The sequence below is a fragment of the Prionailurus viverrinus genome, chromosome A2 (assembly GCF_022837055.1).
Source record: "Prionailurus viverrinus isolate Anna chromosome A2, UM_Priviv_1.0, whole genome shotgun sequence".
Lineage (NCBI taxonomy): Eukaryota > Metazoa > Chordata > Mammalia > Carnivora > Felidae > Prionailurus > Prionailurus viverrinus.
This window is the reverse complement of record NC_062562.1, coordinates 163,471,375-163,488,487: the sequence shown is the minus strand read 5'-3', so window position 1 is coordinate 163,488,487 and position 17,113 is coordinate 163,471,375.

Genomic DNA, 17,113 nt, shown 5'->3' with positions numbered 1-17,113 from the left:
GGCAGTAATGCTACCTCCCTTTTTCTACCCCGAGTCAGATAGAAACAAACATGGGAATTGTGTTTTGCTAGCAATCTTATCAACAAGGTCTTGTGACCCGTCTAGAAAATGCACAAGAAACACAGAACTAAATGTTTTGGTGGGCAGCAATTATGTGAAACCTGTTTATTCTTAGAATGACCTAACCCATAAGAGTCTGGTTATAAAAGATTGTGTAGAGCAACAATAAAGCCGTCACTTGGGCCATCAGCCCAGGGGACCCTCCAGTTCCCAAACTTTCTCTTCTCTCTTTTTTTCTTGCATTCCCCTTCCCTCAGGACCCTGACCTCGGTGTTTGTCGTGCCGGCCGCGACAATCCCCAAGTGGCAAACTTCCTTTTTTTGATTTCCTTCTATTCAGTGTAAAGTGAAAATAATTCTCATATACTGTACTTAGAATCTTTTTACCTATTGAATTTGTCTTTAAGCATCTATAATTTTGACTATAACTTTCTTTGGGATTTATGGGACTATGTGAGGCATGGAGCAAGACTTTTTTTTTTTAATGTTTTTTATTATTTATTTTTGAGAGAGAGACAGAGCACGAGTGGGGGATGGTTAGAGAGAGAAGGAGACACAGAATCCAAAGCAGGCTCCGGGCTCTGAGCTGCCAGCACAGAGCCTGACTTGGGGCTGGAACCCACGGACCGCTAGATAATGACCTGAGCTTATATTGGATGCTTAACTGACGGCTCCAAGCTCTGACTGAGCCACTCAGGTGCCCCTGGAACAAGACATTTTCCTCCCTCCCTTCTTTCCTTCTTCCTTCCTTCCTTCCTTCCTTCCTTCTGCCTCTCTTTCTCTTCTTTCTGCAGTAATTTGTTAGTTCTTTCCCTCTACACACACACACATGCACATACCTATTATTTTTCACTTTCATTTTAAATGATATGAGGAATTTTTACAACTTTTTTCATTTTCAGGGTGCCCGAGTGACGCAATCGGTTGAGCATCTGACTCTTGATTTCAACTCAGGGTTGTGGGATTAAGCCCCGCATTGGGTTCCTCACTGAGTGTGGAGCCCGCTTAAGATTCTCTCTCTCTCTCTCTCTCTCTCGCTCTGCCTCTCTCTCCTCTTGTGCATTTTTCCTTTCTCTTTCTAAAATAAAAATAAAAAGAAAAAGAAAGGAAAATAGCTAAAATTTTTTTTCACTTAAAAAATTTTTTTTAATGTTTTATTTATTTTTGACAGAGAGAGAGAGAGAGAGAGAGACAGAGCATGAGCAAGGGAGGGGCAGAGAGAGAAGGAGACACAGAATCCGAAGCAGGCTCCAGGCTCCAGCTTGTCAGCACAGAGCCCGACGCGGGGCTTGAACTCACAGACCGTGAGGTCATGACCTGAGCTGAAGTCAGATGCTCAACAGACTGAGCCACCCAGGAGACCCTTTTTTCACTTTCTTTATACACCTATAAAAATATATTATAAATATATAGATGTAAGCATTTCTGAAGGGTAAGAAAGCAGGTTATGGTCTGTAGAGTTAACAAGTGATAGTGAGTCTGGCTATCTGATTCCAACGTGGCCAGCGGCCTTGTACCTTCATGTGGCTTTATGAAATCTCTGTGAGGTGGGATTTATCACTCCTTAGCAGACCACGGGAAGAACTGGTCTTCAAATCCAGGCAGACTGGCTCAGAGCTTCAACCTTCACCCACCACACAGTGCTGCCTCACTGGGTTGTGCTGAACAGATGCAGAGCTGCTAAAATGTGTGAAGGATGGCCCTGCACATGGGGGTTCAGAATAGAGGGTCTGTGTCTGTCTCCCCAGGGCCCTTACCACCTCGTCCTTGAGAGAGGGTTGTAAATAAGCTTGTGGAAGAAAAGGTCACAGAGATGAGACAGAAATATGTTCAGAGTACTGAACAGGGGTTGGCAAATTTCACCCTGAGGGTCAAATCCCATCTGTCACCTGTTTTTGTCAATAAAGTTTTATTGAAACATAACCACACCCATTTGTTTACACATTGCTTCAAAGGCAGGGTGGAGTGGCCTCAACAGAGACTGAATGGCCCACAAAGCCTAACATATTTACTAGCAGACCTTTTACAGAAAAAGTTTGCCATCCCCTGGTGTAGGGGACCACAGTGGGGAGAGTGGCTAGTTCTACCAGGTGATTGACGGCAGCCTATATTCTTTTTTTGGTTTGTTTAATTTTTTAATGTTTTTATTTATTTTTGAGAGAGAGAGAGAGAGAGAGAGCGAGAGTGAGCGCACAAGCCAGGGAGGGCCAGAGAGAGAGAGAGGGAGTCACAGAATCAGAAGCAGGCTCCAAGCTCTGAGCTGTCAGCACAGGGCCCAATGCGGGGCTCGGACTCATGAACTGCGAGATCATGACCTGAGCTGAAGTCGGACACTTAACCAACTGAGCCACCCAGGAGCCCCAGGAGCCTATAATCTTGCTGCCTCAAGTGTGAATCTGCCCCCAGATGCACTGGCCTGTGTCATAGTCAACTCAGGGAGATTGCTAGAGATACAAACCCTGCCCTACCCCAGACCTGCTGGATAAAAATTTGTATTTTCACAAGATGTACAGGTGGTGTTTCATGTGCTGAACACATTTTGAGAAGCATAGGGATAGATAATGACACCTTGCTAGGCAGAATTCAGAAATGGAACATGGCCCCTTGAATTAAATCTTTTTGTTTTAGTTCTTTGTATGAGCTTGTCAGATGCTATTAGTTTCTGTGCGTCAGTGTTTCTAAACCAGTCCATTTACGGCCAGATCAGATAGAAGTGGTTTTCATTTTTCATTCTGGTAAATAAATGTCAACTTGATGAGACGGTTTTTTGGGGGGTTTTTTGGATGTTGTTGCACGAAATGGTCTCTTACTGTCGGAGTCTGGCAACTTCCCCCTGAAGTTGCTAAGTCTCTGAGGGTGGTGCTCCCTCCATCTCATCCCTCTCCCCTCCCCCATTTCCTCTATTCTTGTCTCCCCGGCCCTCCCTCTCCTCAGTCTGTGACTAGCCCTGGATGTTTCTGAATCTTTTTCTTTTCTGTAAGAAATCAGATGTGAAACCCCTCTCCCCTTGCTTTTGTTTACTTAGAAAAACCAACAGCTATTGGTCTATTTGCACAGCTTGGTCTTGGTGGTGAAACTGTATATATAGATGGAAATGACCTCATGGCCCTGACATGGGGTCAGGCAAGTAATCCTAAGCTTTATTTACATTTATTGAAGGATTTAAAACCAGAGTATAAACAGGAAATGGTTCTATTTTTATTTCCTAATCACTGCTTTTAACTGTGTTTTGTCAACTCGTCATTTCCTCATTGGATATGAGGTCCTTCAGCATCAGGGCCAGGTTCCAGATTCCAAAACCTGCGCATGGTCTCACATTTGGTGTTCAAGACCCAGTCCTATTCATTTTCATTAGTTTTTTATTGTTTATTTTTAAATGCTTATTTATTTTGAGAGAGAGAGTGTGTGTGAGAGTTTGAGCAAGGGAGGGACAGAGAGTGAGGGAGAGAGAGAGAGAGAGAGAGAGAATCCCAAGGAGGCTCTGCACTTTTAGCACAGAACTGGGTAGGGGGGCTGGAACCCATGACCGGTGACTTGGTGATCTGAGCTGAAGTTGGATGCTTAACCGACTGAGCCACCCAGGCGCCCCACTGTCCATTATTTAAAACTTCACTGGTCAGAGCTTGGCTCCCCTGCTCCAGTGTAGACCAGGATGCTAGACTGGGAGGGACTGGAAGGAACTGTACCCCACTCTGGGAGGCACCAGGCAATTCCCCCGCCCTCTGCTCCATTTACTGCAAATGGGAAAACTTCCTGGAAAAGTATGTCCAAAAGACAGAGCGCCGAGATGGTGCGAAGGGGAAGGCTTTCTGGCAATGGGAATCTTCCTTAACTATTTCTGGCCCTTGCAAAACACAGTCTCTTCAGATACATTTCTGAGAACAAGGTCAAACCCCATTGTCTCAAATCGCACAAAGAAAGCCCTGGAGCCTCAGGTCCAAAGAACTTTCTCTCTCTCTCTCTCTCTCTCTCTCTCTCTCTCTCTTTCTCTCTTTCACACACACACACACACACACACACACACACACACACAAAATGTGCAATGAAAGTTTAGGAAAAACTGTGGACTTTATTTTAAACATTCCTTCTGAAAGCAGGAAGGAGACATGACAACTGTTCGTTTTCACCGCTAGGGGATGCTGTGGCGGTCATCAGTATTTTCTGGCTGAGTTCATTTCTCTCTCTCCCCTCTTGAGGCGCCCCCTCCTCATTCATGAGGATTTCTTGTTTTGTTTTTGTTTTTAGTGGATTCCCTTGACATCTTAAAAAAAAAAAACCCAAATAACAACAACAAACTTGCGCACTTGACCAAAAGGTGATCAATATCCTATCCTCTATCTGAAAAATACAATGCCTTTAGAGGATTCCTTGCTACATGCCATTCTTGTCTTGAATTTTAAGTTCTATCTTGATTTATTTTAATCTCACAAATTGGATATCTTATTTTTTTGGTGTGCTCAATGTTTGTTCAAATGCTTATTTTTTTACTAAGAAAAGAACGCTCTCCTTTTCTTCTTGTAATTCAGGCCTTCTTTCTGATACTGGTTTTCTTCTTAAGTTACATCCTTTCTAAGTTTCTTTAAAAGTAAAGGTCTCACCTCACATCTGTCAGAATGGCTAAAATTAACAACTCATGCAACAACAGATGTTGGCGAGGATGAGAAAGGGAACACTTTTGCACTGCTGGTGGGAATGTAAAGTGGTGCGGCCACTCTGGAAAACAGTATGGAGGTTTCTCAGAGATTAAAAATACAGCTACCCTACAACCCAGCAATTGCACTATTAGGTATTTACTGAAGGATACAAAAACGCTGATCCGAAGGGGCCCATGCAATCTCCTGTTTATAGCAGCACTGTCAACAATGGCCAAGGGGCGCCTGGGTGGCTAAGTCAGTTAAGCGTCCGACTTCGACTCAGGTCACGATCTCACGGTCGGTGAGTTCGAGCCCCGCGTCAGGCTCTGGGCTGATGGCTCAGAGCCTGGAGCCTGCTTCCGATTCTGTGTTTCCCTCTGTCTCTGCCCCTCCCCCGTTCATGCTCTGTCTCTCTCTGTCTCAAAAATAAATAAACATTAAAAAAAAACAAACAATAGCCAAGGTATGGAAAGAGCCCAAATGTCCATTAACTGATGAATGGGTAAAGAAGATGTGGTATATATATATATATATATATACACACACACACACACAATGGAGTATTTCTCTGTGATCAGGAAGAATGAAATCTTTGCAACTATGTGGATGAAACTAGAGTGTAATATGCTAAGTGAAATAAGTCAGTCAAAGAAAGAGAAATATCATATGATTTCACTGCTATATGGAATTTAAAAACACAACAGATGAACATAGGGGAAGGGAAGGGAAGGAAAAATAAGATAAAAACAGAGAGGGAGGCAAACCATAAGAGATTCTTAAATACAGAGAACAAACTGAGGGTTGCTGGCGGGGTGTTGGGGGGGCAGGCTAAATGGGCGATTAGCATTAAGGAGGGCACTTGGGATGAGCACTGGGTGTTATATGTAAGTGATGAATCACTAAATTCTATTCCTGAAATCATTATTATACTATATGTTAACTAACTTGGATTTAGATTAAAAAAAAAGAATGCATAAAATACTAAAACAGAAAAAAAAAAGTAAAGGTCTCTTGGTGGTAAACCTTTTTAGTTTGTATTTTTTTTTATTTTTTATTTTTAAAAAAAATTTTTTTTCAACGTTTATTTATTTTTGGGACAGAGAGAGACAGAGCATGAACGGGGGAGGGGCAGAGAGAGAGGGAGACACAGAATCAGAAACAGGCTCCAGGCTCCGAGCCATCAGCCCAGAGCCTGACACGGGGCTCGAACTCACGGACCGCGAGATCGTGACCTGGCTAAAGTCGGACGCTTAACCGACTGCGCCACCCAGGCGCCCCTTTAGTTTGTATTTATCAGAATATTCTTTATTATACCCAGCTCAAGATAAACAGTTTCACTGGACATACAATTCTAGCTTTTGCTAAATGCAACCGATTCTGATTTCTCCTTAAAATCTTTTCCCTTTCTTTGGTGTTTTCAGATTTTCTTCAAAATGTGTTGGTGCATATGAATTTATTTTCCCTTGAAAAAGCCTTCCTGAGGAATTATTTTAAAGAATTCTGAGTCTTGGAATTCACACTTTTCTTTTTATATTATTTTTTTATTTTAACTTTTTAAAATGTTTATTTTTTGGGGAGGAGGGGCAGAGAGAGAGGGAGACACAGAATCTGAAGCAGGATCCAGGCTCTGAGCTGTCAGCACAGAGCACAACTCAGGGCTCAAACTCATGAACTGAACTGTAAGATCATGACCTGAGCTGAAGTCCAATGCTTAACTGACTGAGTCACCCAGGTGCCCCCACACTTTTATTTTTAAAACCTGGGAACCTCTGAATTATGTCTTTGATCAGTCCTTTTCCCGGGTTCTCCCCTGTAATTCCTTCTGAAATCAAAATGAGACATGCATTAGACCTTCACACTCCAGCCCCTGATCTCCTTGTTCCCTTCCTGATTTCCATTTTTCATCTCTTTGTTTCTACTTGTTTCATTACGGATAAATTCTTCATAATTATTTACCACGTTCACTCATTACTGCCTAAGTTATAGCAGTCTGCTTTATTTTTGAGAGAAAGAGAAAGGGGGAAGGGGAAGAGAGCGCACTCATGAAAACAGAGGAGGAGCAGAGAGAGAGAGAGAGAGAGAGGGAAAAAGACAATCCCAAGGAGGCTCTGCTCTGACAGCACAGAGGGAAGCTGGATCTCATGAACTGTGAGATCATGAGCGGAAATGAAGAGTCGGATGCTCAACCTACTGAGCCACTCAGGCGTCCCTGTAACAATCGGCTTTTAACTATCCTATTACATTTAAAATTCTTATTAAATGTCTCTAGACATTATATTCACTTCTTTTTCAAATCTTCCTCTTTTCTGTTTTTTTAATGGTTATTTTAGAGAGAGAGAGAGAGAGAGAGAGAACGTGCTGGGGAGGGGCAGAGAGAGCAGGAGGGCAGAGGATCCGAAGCGGGCTCTGCACTGACAGCAGACAGCCCGACGCAGGGCTCGAACTCATGAACCATGAGATCATGACCTGAGTCGAAGTCAACCGACTGAGCCACCCAGGTGCCCCAAATCTTCTGGCTCTCCTTATCCTCTCTTGTTCCTCAGCCATGCCACTGAGGATCTCATATTTCTTTAAAAGCTTACTGCATTATTTATTTTATTGTCTGTAGGAAATAATACCAAAGTTTGAAGGTTTGAAGTCTTTGTTGTTTTCTCCTAACCTACTCTCACTAACGATATCTAATTTATTTTTATATACAACTCTTTTTTTTTTTTTTTTACCATTTTAATCAGTATTAAGTGTACAGGTCGATGGCATTAAGTACATTCACATTGTTGTGTGACCATCCCCACCCTCTGTCTCTGGAATGTCTCATCTTCCCCAAAGGAAACTCTGTCCCCATGAGCCACTAACTCCCCCCAACCCCCACACCCCCTGCCCCCTGGTTTCCAGCCCCTGGAAACCACCATTCCACTTTCTGCCTCTATGAATTTTATGCTCTAGGTGCCTTATATAAGTGGAATCACACAATATTTGTTCTTTGTGACTGCTTGTTTCAAGGTTCACCTATGTTGTAACATGCGTCACAGTTCCCTTCCTGTTTAACCATGAATAATATTCATTTGTATGCATATAACACATTTAGTTCAGCCACTCTCCTGTGGATGGACAGTTTGGTCTGTAAATGTAAATTTGGAAGTCAGCAGTGAATTGTAACGGTAAACAAACCTTCCTATTTTGTATATACAAGAGTGACAGTATGGAGAGTTGGGAGGACAGCTTCTAAATATTTGTTGGATGGATCAATAAATAGAATGGATTATTTTTTCTAGCTGTGCATAGAGTTTGTTTGAGCCACTTACATTCAATTTGCATTGGGATTAGTGGGACATGTTTGGGTGGTAATTGAGTAGGGTTGCGATTTCCAGTGTGAGGTTAGAAGAACATTCCTACTAGGAGATACATCAGAGCCATCTGGAGGCTTTCTCAAATTATCCACCTTTTCTTGGTTGAAACATTGAGGTGGGGAAAATACTTTTTGGGAACCAATGGGTGAGTGTTAGTATGGAATCTCAGAATCAGGTGGCCTCAGCATTCATTCTCCCTTTTCCTGAGGACGGCCCTGGAGTTCCATTTGGGGATCCTCCTTTTCCTCATTGTCTGGCTATGTGTTCATGGTGGGGCTTTATCTTCAGTTCCAGGGATGAAGTATGTAACCCAAACTTAGACCCCAAATTAGGCCACAGATCATTTCCTTGAGACCATGGTGATTGTTTCACGAGTGGGCACACCTAAACTGGCCACATCAGGGGAAGTCTTAGGGCTACCAGAAAAGACTTTTGCTCTTTATGCTGAACTTGAACCTGGAAGGATGTAGAGTTGGAGCTGTGGTGGCCATACTGTCACCATGAGAGGTCCACCCTAGGAACTTAAGAATGAAGACAAGCTGTGGAGTCAGAGCTGAGGTGGAAAAAACCCCACTCCAGATGATATTGCTTGGGCCTGAATTCAGCAGTGCCTGAAGCCAGAGTGACTCTTGATCATTTTAGTATGTGACCAAGTAAGTAATCTTTTCCCTACAAGCCACTTGCTGTTGAAACAGGTCCAATTAACAGATGGATAGGGACGCCTGGGTGGCTCAGTCAGTTAAGTGTCCAACTCTTGATTTCGGCTAGGTCATCACGTGACTTCAAGCCCCACTTTGTCAGGCTCTGCACTGATAATGCCAAGTGGGCTTGGGATTCTCTCTCTCCCTCTTTCTCTGTCCCTTCCCTGCTTGCACTCCCTCTTTCTCTTTCAAAAATAAATAAATAAACTTAAAAAAAAATAGGTAGAGAGACAGAGATAAGTAACTGGCATTTATTTTTTAAAAATTTTTTTTCCCAACGTTTATTTATTTTTGGGACAGAGAGAGACAGAGCATGAACGGGGGAGGGGCAGAGAGAGAGGGAGACACAGAATCAGAAACAGGCTCCAGGCTCCGAGCCATCAGCCCAGAGCCTGACGCGGGGCTCAAACTCACAGACCGCGAGATCGTGACCTGGCTGAAGTCGGACGCTTAACCGACTGCACCACCCAGGTGCCCCAGTAACTGGCATTTAAGTTGGTGCCCAGGAGTCTCTAGCTCCCAGATGCTGGGTGGTGCCCTCAAAGGGTCCTGAGCTGGGTACTATTTCTGGGAGTGAATCGGGCACTTGCTTGATTGTTGTTACTTGGTGGGCTAAAACATTATGTAACACCAGGGAGAAAATCACATATGCACCAACGTGACTGTCACATTATACTGACACCATTCCCCTAAGTTACCACTCCCTGATGAGCAAATTTGGGTTACAAAACCATATGTGTAGCATAACAGATCGTATATATTCTTTACAATGTAGGCAAATATACACATGCATATATATGTAAATGTATGGATATTTATGTACATATGCACAGGATGGTTTGGGGAGGAAACACCAAAACTGGTGACATTGGCTGCCTCAAGGGGGAGAAACTGAGCATGTAGGAGAAGAGGTAGGAGGGAGATTTTTATTGTATACCTGTTCCTATGTTTTGGACATTCTCCAATCAAAAAAGTAATTTGAATTAAACATTATAAAAGCTTCTAAAAACTGGAGGAAGACTTCCCCTACATCCTCTTTCTGCTCCCCGAGCCATCTGGCTTTCTCACTAAACCCATCTGCTTGTGTCATTTTACTTCTTTAAAGCGAGACAACAGCATGGCATCCCACAATCTGTGGGCTGACCCAGCGTGCACAGAGAAGGACCCAGAGGGCTGGCCAAAGAGCACAAAAACTCATAAACCATGAAAAGCCCTTCTCTAGAATGACTGAGTCTCTTGGGAGAGCTGAGATTTCAAGTGGTCCCCTTTCTTGAGCTGTTTTGGGGGTTGGGAGTCCCTGACTGGACTGCTGGTGTGGGGAGGAAGCCCTGGAGAGAGAAACCCAGGGTTGACCAGATACCTGAGGAAAGTAGCAGGCTAAATGAGCTGAGAGAAAAGCAGGCTCTAAGAGAAGCAGAAGGGAAATGAAGAACATCCAAATAGCATATGTAGCATCCTTTTTAATGGCTGCGTAATATACCCCTCATCTCCCCACTGGTGAGCTTTGACTCCGCGTCCTGTATTTTTGTCTCTGGAAACACTGCTGCATTGTTAGAAGGCCCTGACCAGAGCTTTTATTGCTCTTAGAGGAAGTCTTTGGATAAGATTGCTCGTTGAAGGGCATAAATATTTCAAAATGCAATCAATATCATCAGAAAGCTTTCCAGAAAGGCTGTAATAATTTACATTTCACTGGCAGTCCATTAAAGCATCCTTTGTACTTCTCCTTAACCTCCCCACTAATTTGTGCCCGTCGTGGATATTATTACCCTTTCCAGTGTTTGCAAGTTGATATTTTAACTTTCACCTCCTTTACTGTTTACAAAGTTGAGTATGTTTTCATAATGTGGATCGGGTGTTTATTGTGTGCCTTGGAACAGCCCACACATATGGTGCACACTTCCTGGATTTTTGTGAGCTCTTTTTAGAACAGATTTTAAATTTTCATTTTTAAAAAATGTTTATTTATTTTTGAGAGAGAGAGAGAGAGACAGAGCAGGAGCAGGGGAGGGGCAGAGAGAGAGGGAGGCACAGAATCCAAGGCAGGCTCCAGGCTCTGAGCTGTCAGCACAGAGCCCAAATTTTCATCTTTTTTCAAATATGGTGGTTTTTTTTTTCTCATTTAACTTTATTTATGGCATCTTTGCCATAATAAAATATTTAAAGCTATCTTTTATTTATTTATTTATTTATTTATTGATTGATTGATTGGATAACTTCTGTCTCCATGTCTTGGTTAAGAAAGTATACCCAACTTGGATTGCACAGTTTCCTGTATTTTATTTTAATATTTTTGCTTTTTTTTAATACATGAGAATTTAATCTTTCTTAGATTTATATATAGTGTGAGGTAGGAGCTCAGCTTTATTGTCTTCTAGTTAGAAAACCATTCAGGTCAGCAACTCTGACTACATAAACTGTTACTTCCCTGCCTTTGTCATATATTAGATTCCATTATTAACTGGGGTTCACTCTGTCCTATGTATATTATTCTATTGAATTATTTGTTTGTTCTTATGTCAATATCAGACTAATTTCATTATACTTAGGCATTTGTCATCCCATGGGGGCCTTAAAGTATTGTGTGATTCTGCACATGAAAAGTTGGGATTTCAGTTGGAATTACATTAAATATCTATCCATTTTGGAAGAATGCATACTATTATAATATAGTATTTTAATTCAAGAAGATAGTACATTTTTCTATTAGTTCAGATCTTGTTTCGTGCTTTTCAATCTGGTTGAATTTTTGTAGTTAAGTATATCATGTATGTGAGTGTATGTATAATGTAAAGAATATCAATGAATCCAGTGTAAGAAATAGAGCATTGACTTTGAGGCTCTTCATCCCAATTTCTTCCTTCTTGGTCACATAGCTCTTCCTCCCTCTCACCCTGATGTAATCACTACCCTGTCCTTTGTGACCATCATTCCTTGATTTTATTTACAGTTTTACTGTAAAATTTATGTCTGTTGCTGTAATACATATTTTTAGCATTGTCCATTTTTAACCTTGACAAAAATGGAATCAGACTCCATATTCTTCTGGGAAGTGCTTTTTTTGTTCAACATAATGTATATGAGATTTTTTTCAGGTTGATGCTGATACCTGTACTTTGTTCACTTTTACTGCTGTGTATTTTTCCATTGTATGTGTCTTCTGTGACTTGTTCATCCAGTCTACTGTTGATGGATATTTGGGTTGTTTCTAGGTTCTAACCTTAATGAGCTTTTTAATAAAAATATATCATCATGTGTTTATGTAAGAGTTTACCTAGGGCAATGGTCTTCTAACATTTTTGCTTTTCTATTCACTGAAGGAAATTTATTTATTTATTTATTTATTTATTTAAGTTTTTGAGAGAGACTGAGACAGCATGGGTTGTGGAGGGACAGAGAGGGAGAGAGAGAAAATCCCAAGCAGGCTCCACACAGTCAGCACAGAGCTCAGTGTGGGGCTGGATCTCACAAATTGCAAGATCATGACTTGAGCCGAAATCAAGAGTCAGACACTTAACCCACTGAGCCACCCAGATGCCCCTTCACTGAAAGGATTTTAAAACTCTAAGTGTTCTCTTGAGCATTTTAAACTGAACTTCTAACATTTTTTCATCCTGAGTGCTTGCAAAAAATGCAATTTCTAGCACGTTGTGGATATTAACATTTTAAAATAATATTACTACTTCTTTAAAAGATATAAAAACACAGAAATTGAATACCTATAAACTAAAAAATACATGAAAAAATACGTGAGATTGAGTCCCGTGTCAGGCTCTGTGCTAAGTGTGGAGCTCGCTTGGGATTCTCTCTCCCCCTCTGTTCCTCCCCCACTCACACACACACACACACACACACACACACACACACACTCTTTCTCTCTCTCTCTCTCAATAAAGAAAGAAGCATTTAAAAAAATACAAAATACATAATACATGTGCAAACTCTTTTTTAATAGTCAGAAAATTTACACTCTTCCTTTTTCTCCTTCACTGTCCACTTACCTGCCCCACTGAACTGTATTTTATTATAATAGATTTTTATGCTGGGAAATTCTGATCACCCTAGTCACCTACATTTCTGCTATAAAAATATATATGAAAATTGAAGAAAATGATGTGACTGTAGAGCTTTAAGTTTGAATAGCTTATGTAGCTACAAATACAGAAGTATGTCTTCTGTATTTGGTTATTTCTTAGCTGTTATTTGTACACAATTGATCAAAGCAACACAAACGTACCACATTTATAGAAAAAACCCCCCAGAATTCTATTTTGGAAATGCATCTCTCAATGGGATGAATGACATTTCCCCCCATTTCTTTCATATATATGTGCATGACTATTATTCTTTGCAGGAATGGGGCAATGTTCAGATTAATTCTATTCCAATATTTTGTTTTAACCAATGCAGGCATTGAGAAGCCTCAGTCACATAAATAAATAAATAGGAATGGAAACAATTTAGTTATGGCAATGCCACTCAATTTTAGTACTCCTTCCAAGATGAATGCCAAAACTACAATAGTGATCTGCCATTAATTTTTAATTGTCTGTTAATGGATACATCTGCCTTCCTTTTTGTTGAACACAAAATAGTGTAAATTGCTTGACTTGAAAAAGGATTTATCAGCCAGTCATTGGAGACATGAGAGTTGGCAGTCTCTGGGAAGTATACCAAAAAAGCTTTACCAAGATGTATCAAATGACTGTACTGTCTCTCTTACTTTCTCACTGAGAGACTGGAAGTTATCTTGTTTAGCCCAATGTATCTAAAATGTTTGGGTAAATGGAAATTTTGTGAACTTTGACAAATCTTTGTCAATATATTTTGAGTGGAAAATTCTATATAGAGAAAAGTTGAAAAAATAGTGTACTGAACTCCAAGTATCCATCATTAAACGTCAACTACTACCATACATGGCAATCCTGTTTCATCTAAACCCTATCCCTTCTTCTCCCGATTATTTGAAAACCAACACTAGATATTATCATTTCATCTGTGAACATTTCAGCACATCACTCTAAAGCAGTAGGACTCTCCTTTTTATTAATATCACATCTAAGAAGTGAATATGGAATATTAAATTTCTAGGCAGTGTTCAGTCTTCCCCCATTGTCATGATTTTTATATTGCATTTCATTTGAATCTATATTCAAAGGATATATTTGGTTTATATTCTATGGACCACATAAGGTCCATGTGTTGCAACTTATGAGTAATGTGTACACTTCCTCCTGGAGGCATGTGATGTCCACTTGTATCTCTTTTAGTGATACCTATAATCATCGATGATCATTGCCTAGATCCATTAATTTATTTATTGGTGTTGCAAAATAATAATACTTTATCATGCCTCTGTGTTTATCAGCTATACTCTATCTATAAAAAGAAGGCCTTGGCCAGTGGGAACTCTTCAGGTTGCCTCTTGTATCCTTTTGATATGACCTCATAGAGTCCTATATCTCTCAAAGAAATAAATAAAATCTATACTTTAAACATTCCAAAAAAAGGAAACTCCAGGCCCAGATTATTTCACTGTTCAGTTCTATAAAATATTTAAGGAAAAAACATCAACTCTACACAACACAACTCTTTCTGAAAATAGCTCACTTCCTTAACTTCTTGACACTATAAGACACTCCAAGCTCATCTTGTATTTTCCCTGTCCCAGCCCTGGAATCAGCTACTTCTCTAAGGAGTCCTGGTTCCTTTTTACTGGAGAGTGGTTTTGGAAACTGATATCTGTGTGTTGACTGTTCTTGTTGCTCCTGGGATGTATGTGTTACTGATCCATATACACACACACACATATATATTTGTTTCTCTATTAAAAAATAACAGTCACTAATTCATATTGGTATTTCTGACTCCAGTCCAGCAAGAGGGTTTATTCTAGCATTCTTCCTTTGTTCATTTGTAATTTCTTGCTTTGACAGTGAGAAACTTGGTTCTTGTTAGCTGCAGTATATTTGCTAATTGGTTGGATCATAGTATTCTACAATTTCAAAATTGCTAAGTTTCCCATCTTAGGGCTAAATCATTCAGTGTTTCACCATTATATATAATGTAATGAAATGCAATGTAATATAATATATACATTATAATATATTAATATATTAGCATGGTACTATAATATAATATTTTTGGTAGATGCCCTTGATCAGAATGTAGAAATTCTTTTCTTAGTGTAAGAGAGTTTTAATATGTTTCTTGAATGTTGTCAAATTCTTTTCTGCATCTAATGAGATGATTACATGATTTTTCTTCATCAGTCTATATACATGGTGAATTGCATTGATTGATTTTTGAATGCTGATTGATTCAGCCTAGCATTTCTGTGATGAAGCACGTTTTCATCCTTTTGAGATATTGCTGGGTTTCACCTGCTAGCATTTTGTTTAGGATTTTTGCATCTATGTATATGAGACATAAATGAGGATTTTCTTTTCTTGTAATGTCTTTCTTTGATTTTGGTATGAAGATAATGCTGGCCTCCTAAACGCGTTGGGGAGTATTCCCTTCTTTTCCACTTCTAGAAAGGGTTGTGTAGAGTTGATATTATTTTTCCTTAAGTATTTGATAGAATTAGATGGTGAAATAATCTGAGCCTGGAGTTTCTTTTTCTTTTTCTTTTTTGGAATGTTTCAAAGTATGGATTTAATTTCCTTGAGAGATATATAACTATTTAGGCTATTTTTTCTTGACTGAGTTTTGGTGGTTTGTGTCTTTCAAAGAAGTGAAGACTGTTGAAAGTCTATTTTTTCTAAGATGTCAAATCTATGGGCATAGGGGTGTTCATAGTATATCCCTAATGACTATTTAATTTTGGTGGGATCAGTAGTGATGTCTCCTCTTTTACTGGAGACATTGGTAGTTTGTGTCTTCTTCCTTTTTCCCCTTGGCAAATATTTTTTAGAGCTTTATTAATTTATTGCTCTTTTCAAAGAATCAGCTTTTGGGTTCATTGATTTTTCTCTATTGTTTCTTCTGTTTTTAATTTCATGATTTCTGCTCTCATCTTTATCCTTTTTTGGCCTTTTTACTTGCTTTGGGTTTGCTTTGTTTTCATTCCTCTAGTTTCTTAAGGTGCATGCAAAATTACTTTTCTGAGAACTTTCTTCTTTTCTGACAGAAGCAATTTATGCTTTCTATGGTCTGAATGCTGGTGTTCCCACATATTCATATGCTTATCGTTAGTGTGGTACATTTGTTTTAATAGATGAGCCAGTGTTGATACATTATTATTAATGAAAGTCCACAGTGTACATGAGGGTTTCCTCTTAGTGTTGTACATTCTATAGGTTTTGACAAATGCATAATGACACGTATCCACCATCACCATATCATATCGTACAGAGTAGTTTCACTGCCTTAAAAATCCTGTAGCCCCACCTATTAATCCAATCCCCCAAACCCTGGCAACCAAGTGATTTTTACTGTCTCCATAGTTTTGCCTTTTCCAGAATGTCATAAAGTTGGAAGCATATGGTATGTAGTCTTTGCATATTGGCTTCTTTCACTTAGTAATCTGCGTTTAAGTTTCCTCCACATCTTTTCATAGCTTGATAGCTCGTTTCTTTTTAAAACAGAACAATATTACATTATCTGATGTACCACAGTGTATTTACCCATTCACTTATTGAAAGATCTCTTGTTTTTTTCCACATTTTGGCTTGCTATGAATAAAGCAGCTATAAATATAAAGATGCTATAAAAATATATATATTACTTATGTCCATGTAGATTTTTACATGGACATAAGTAATATATATATTTTTTAAGTTTATTTATTTATTTATTTAGAAAGAGAAAATGCACAATGAGCAGGAGAAGGGCACGGAGAGAGGGAGAGAGAGAGACAATCCCAAGCTGACTGTGGGGAGCCCAATGGGGGGCTTGATCTCAGGAACCTTGAGATCATGACCTGAGCTGAAATCAAGAGTTGAACGCTTAACTGACTGAGCCACCCAGGTGCCCAGTAATATATTTTTAAGTAAAGGGAGGAAGTGGGGGTGGGAGGACTTTCTAAGAGTGACGGAAACCGTAAAGAAAACAGTTGTTGTAATTTCTGGGCTTAGTTAAAAATGTACCATAACTAACTTATGACAGACAGCAGGGGGTGGTATTTGCAAGACATTTGACAACCTTTGACTGTTCTGTTTTACTTAGCACACAGTGAATTTAAACCACATTAAGATTTCCAAACTCTGATTATTCTATTTTGTTTTATTGTATTACCTGCGTGCCTGTGATAGAAGAGGGAAATATCAGCGATCTCTTTTGGATCTGTCCAAGAAATTTTGTAAGTATTTAGATCTCTCAGGAATCACTAGATTTCAGTATACATCTCACTGATAGGGAAACTATTTTTA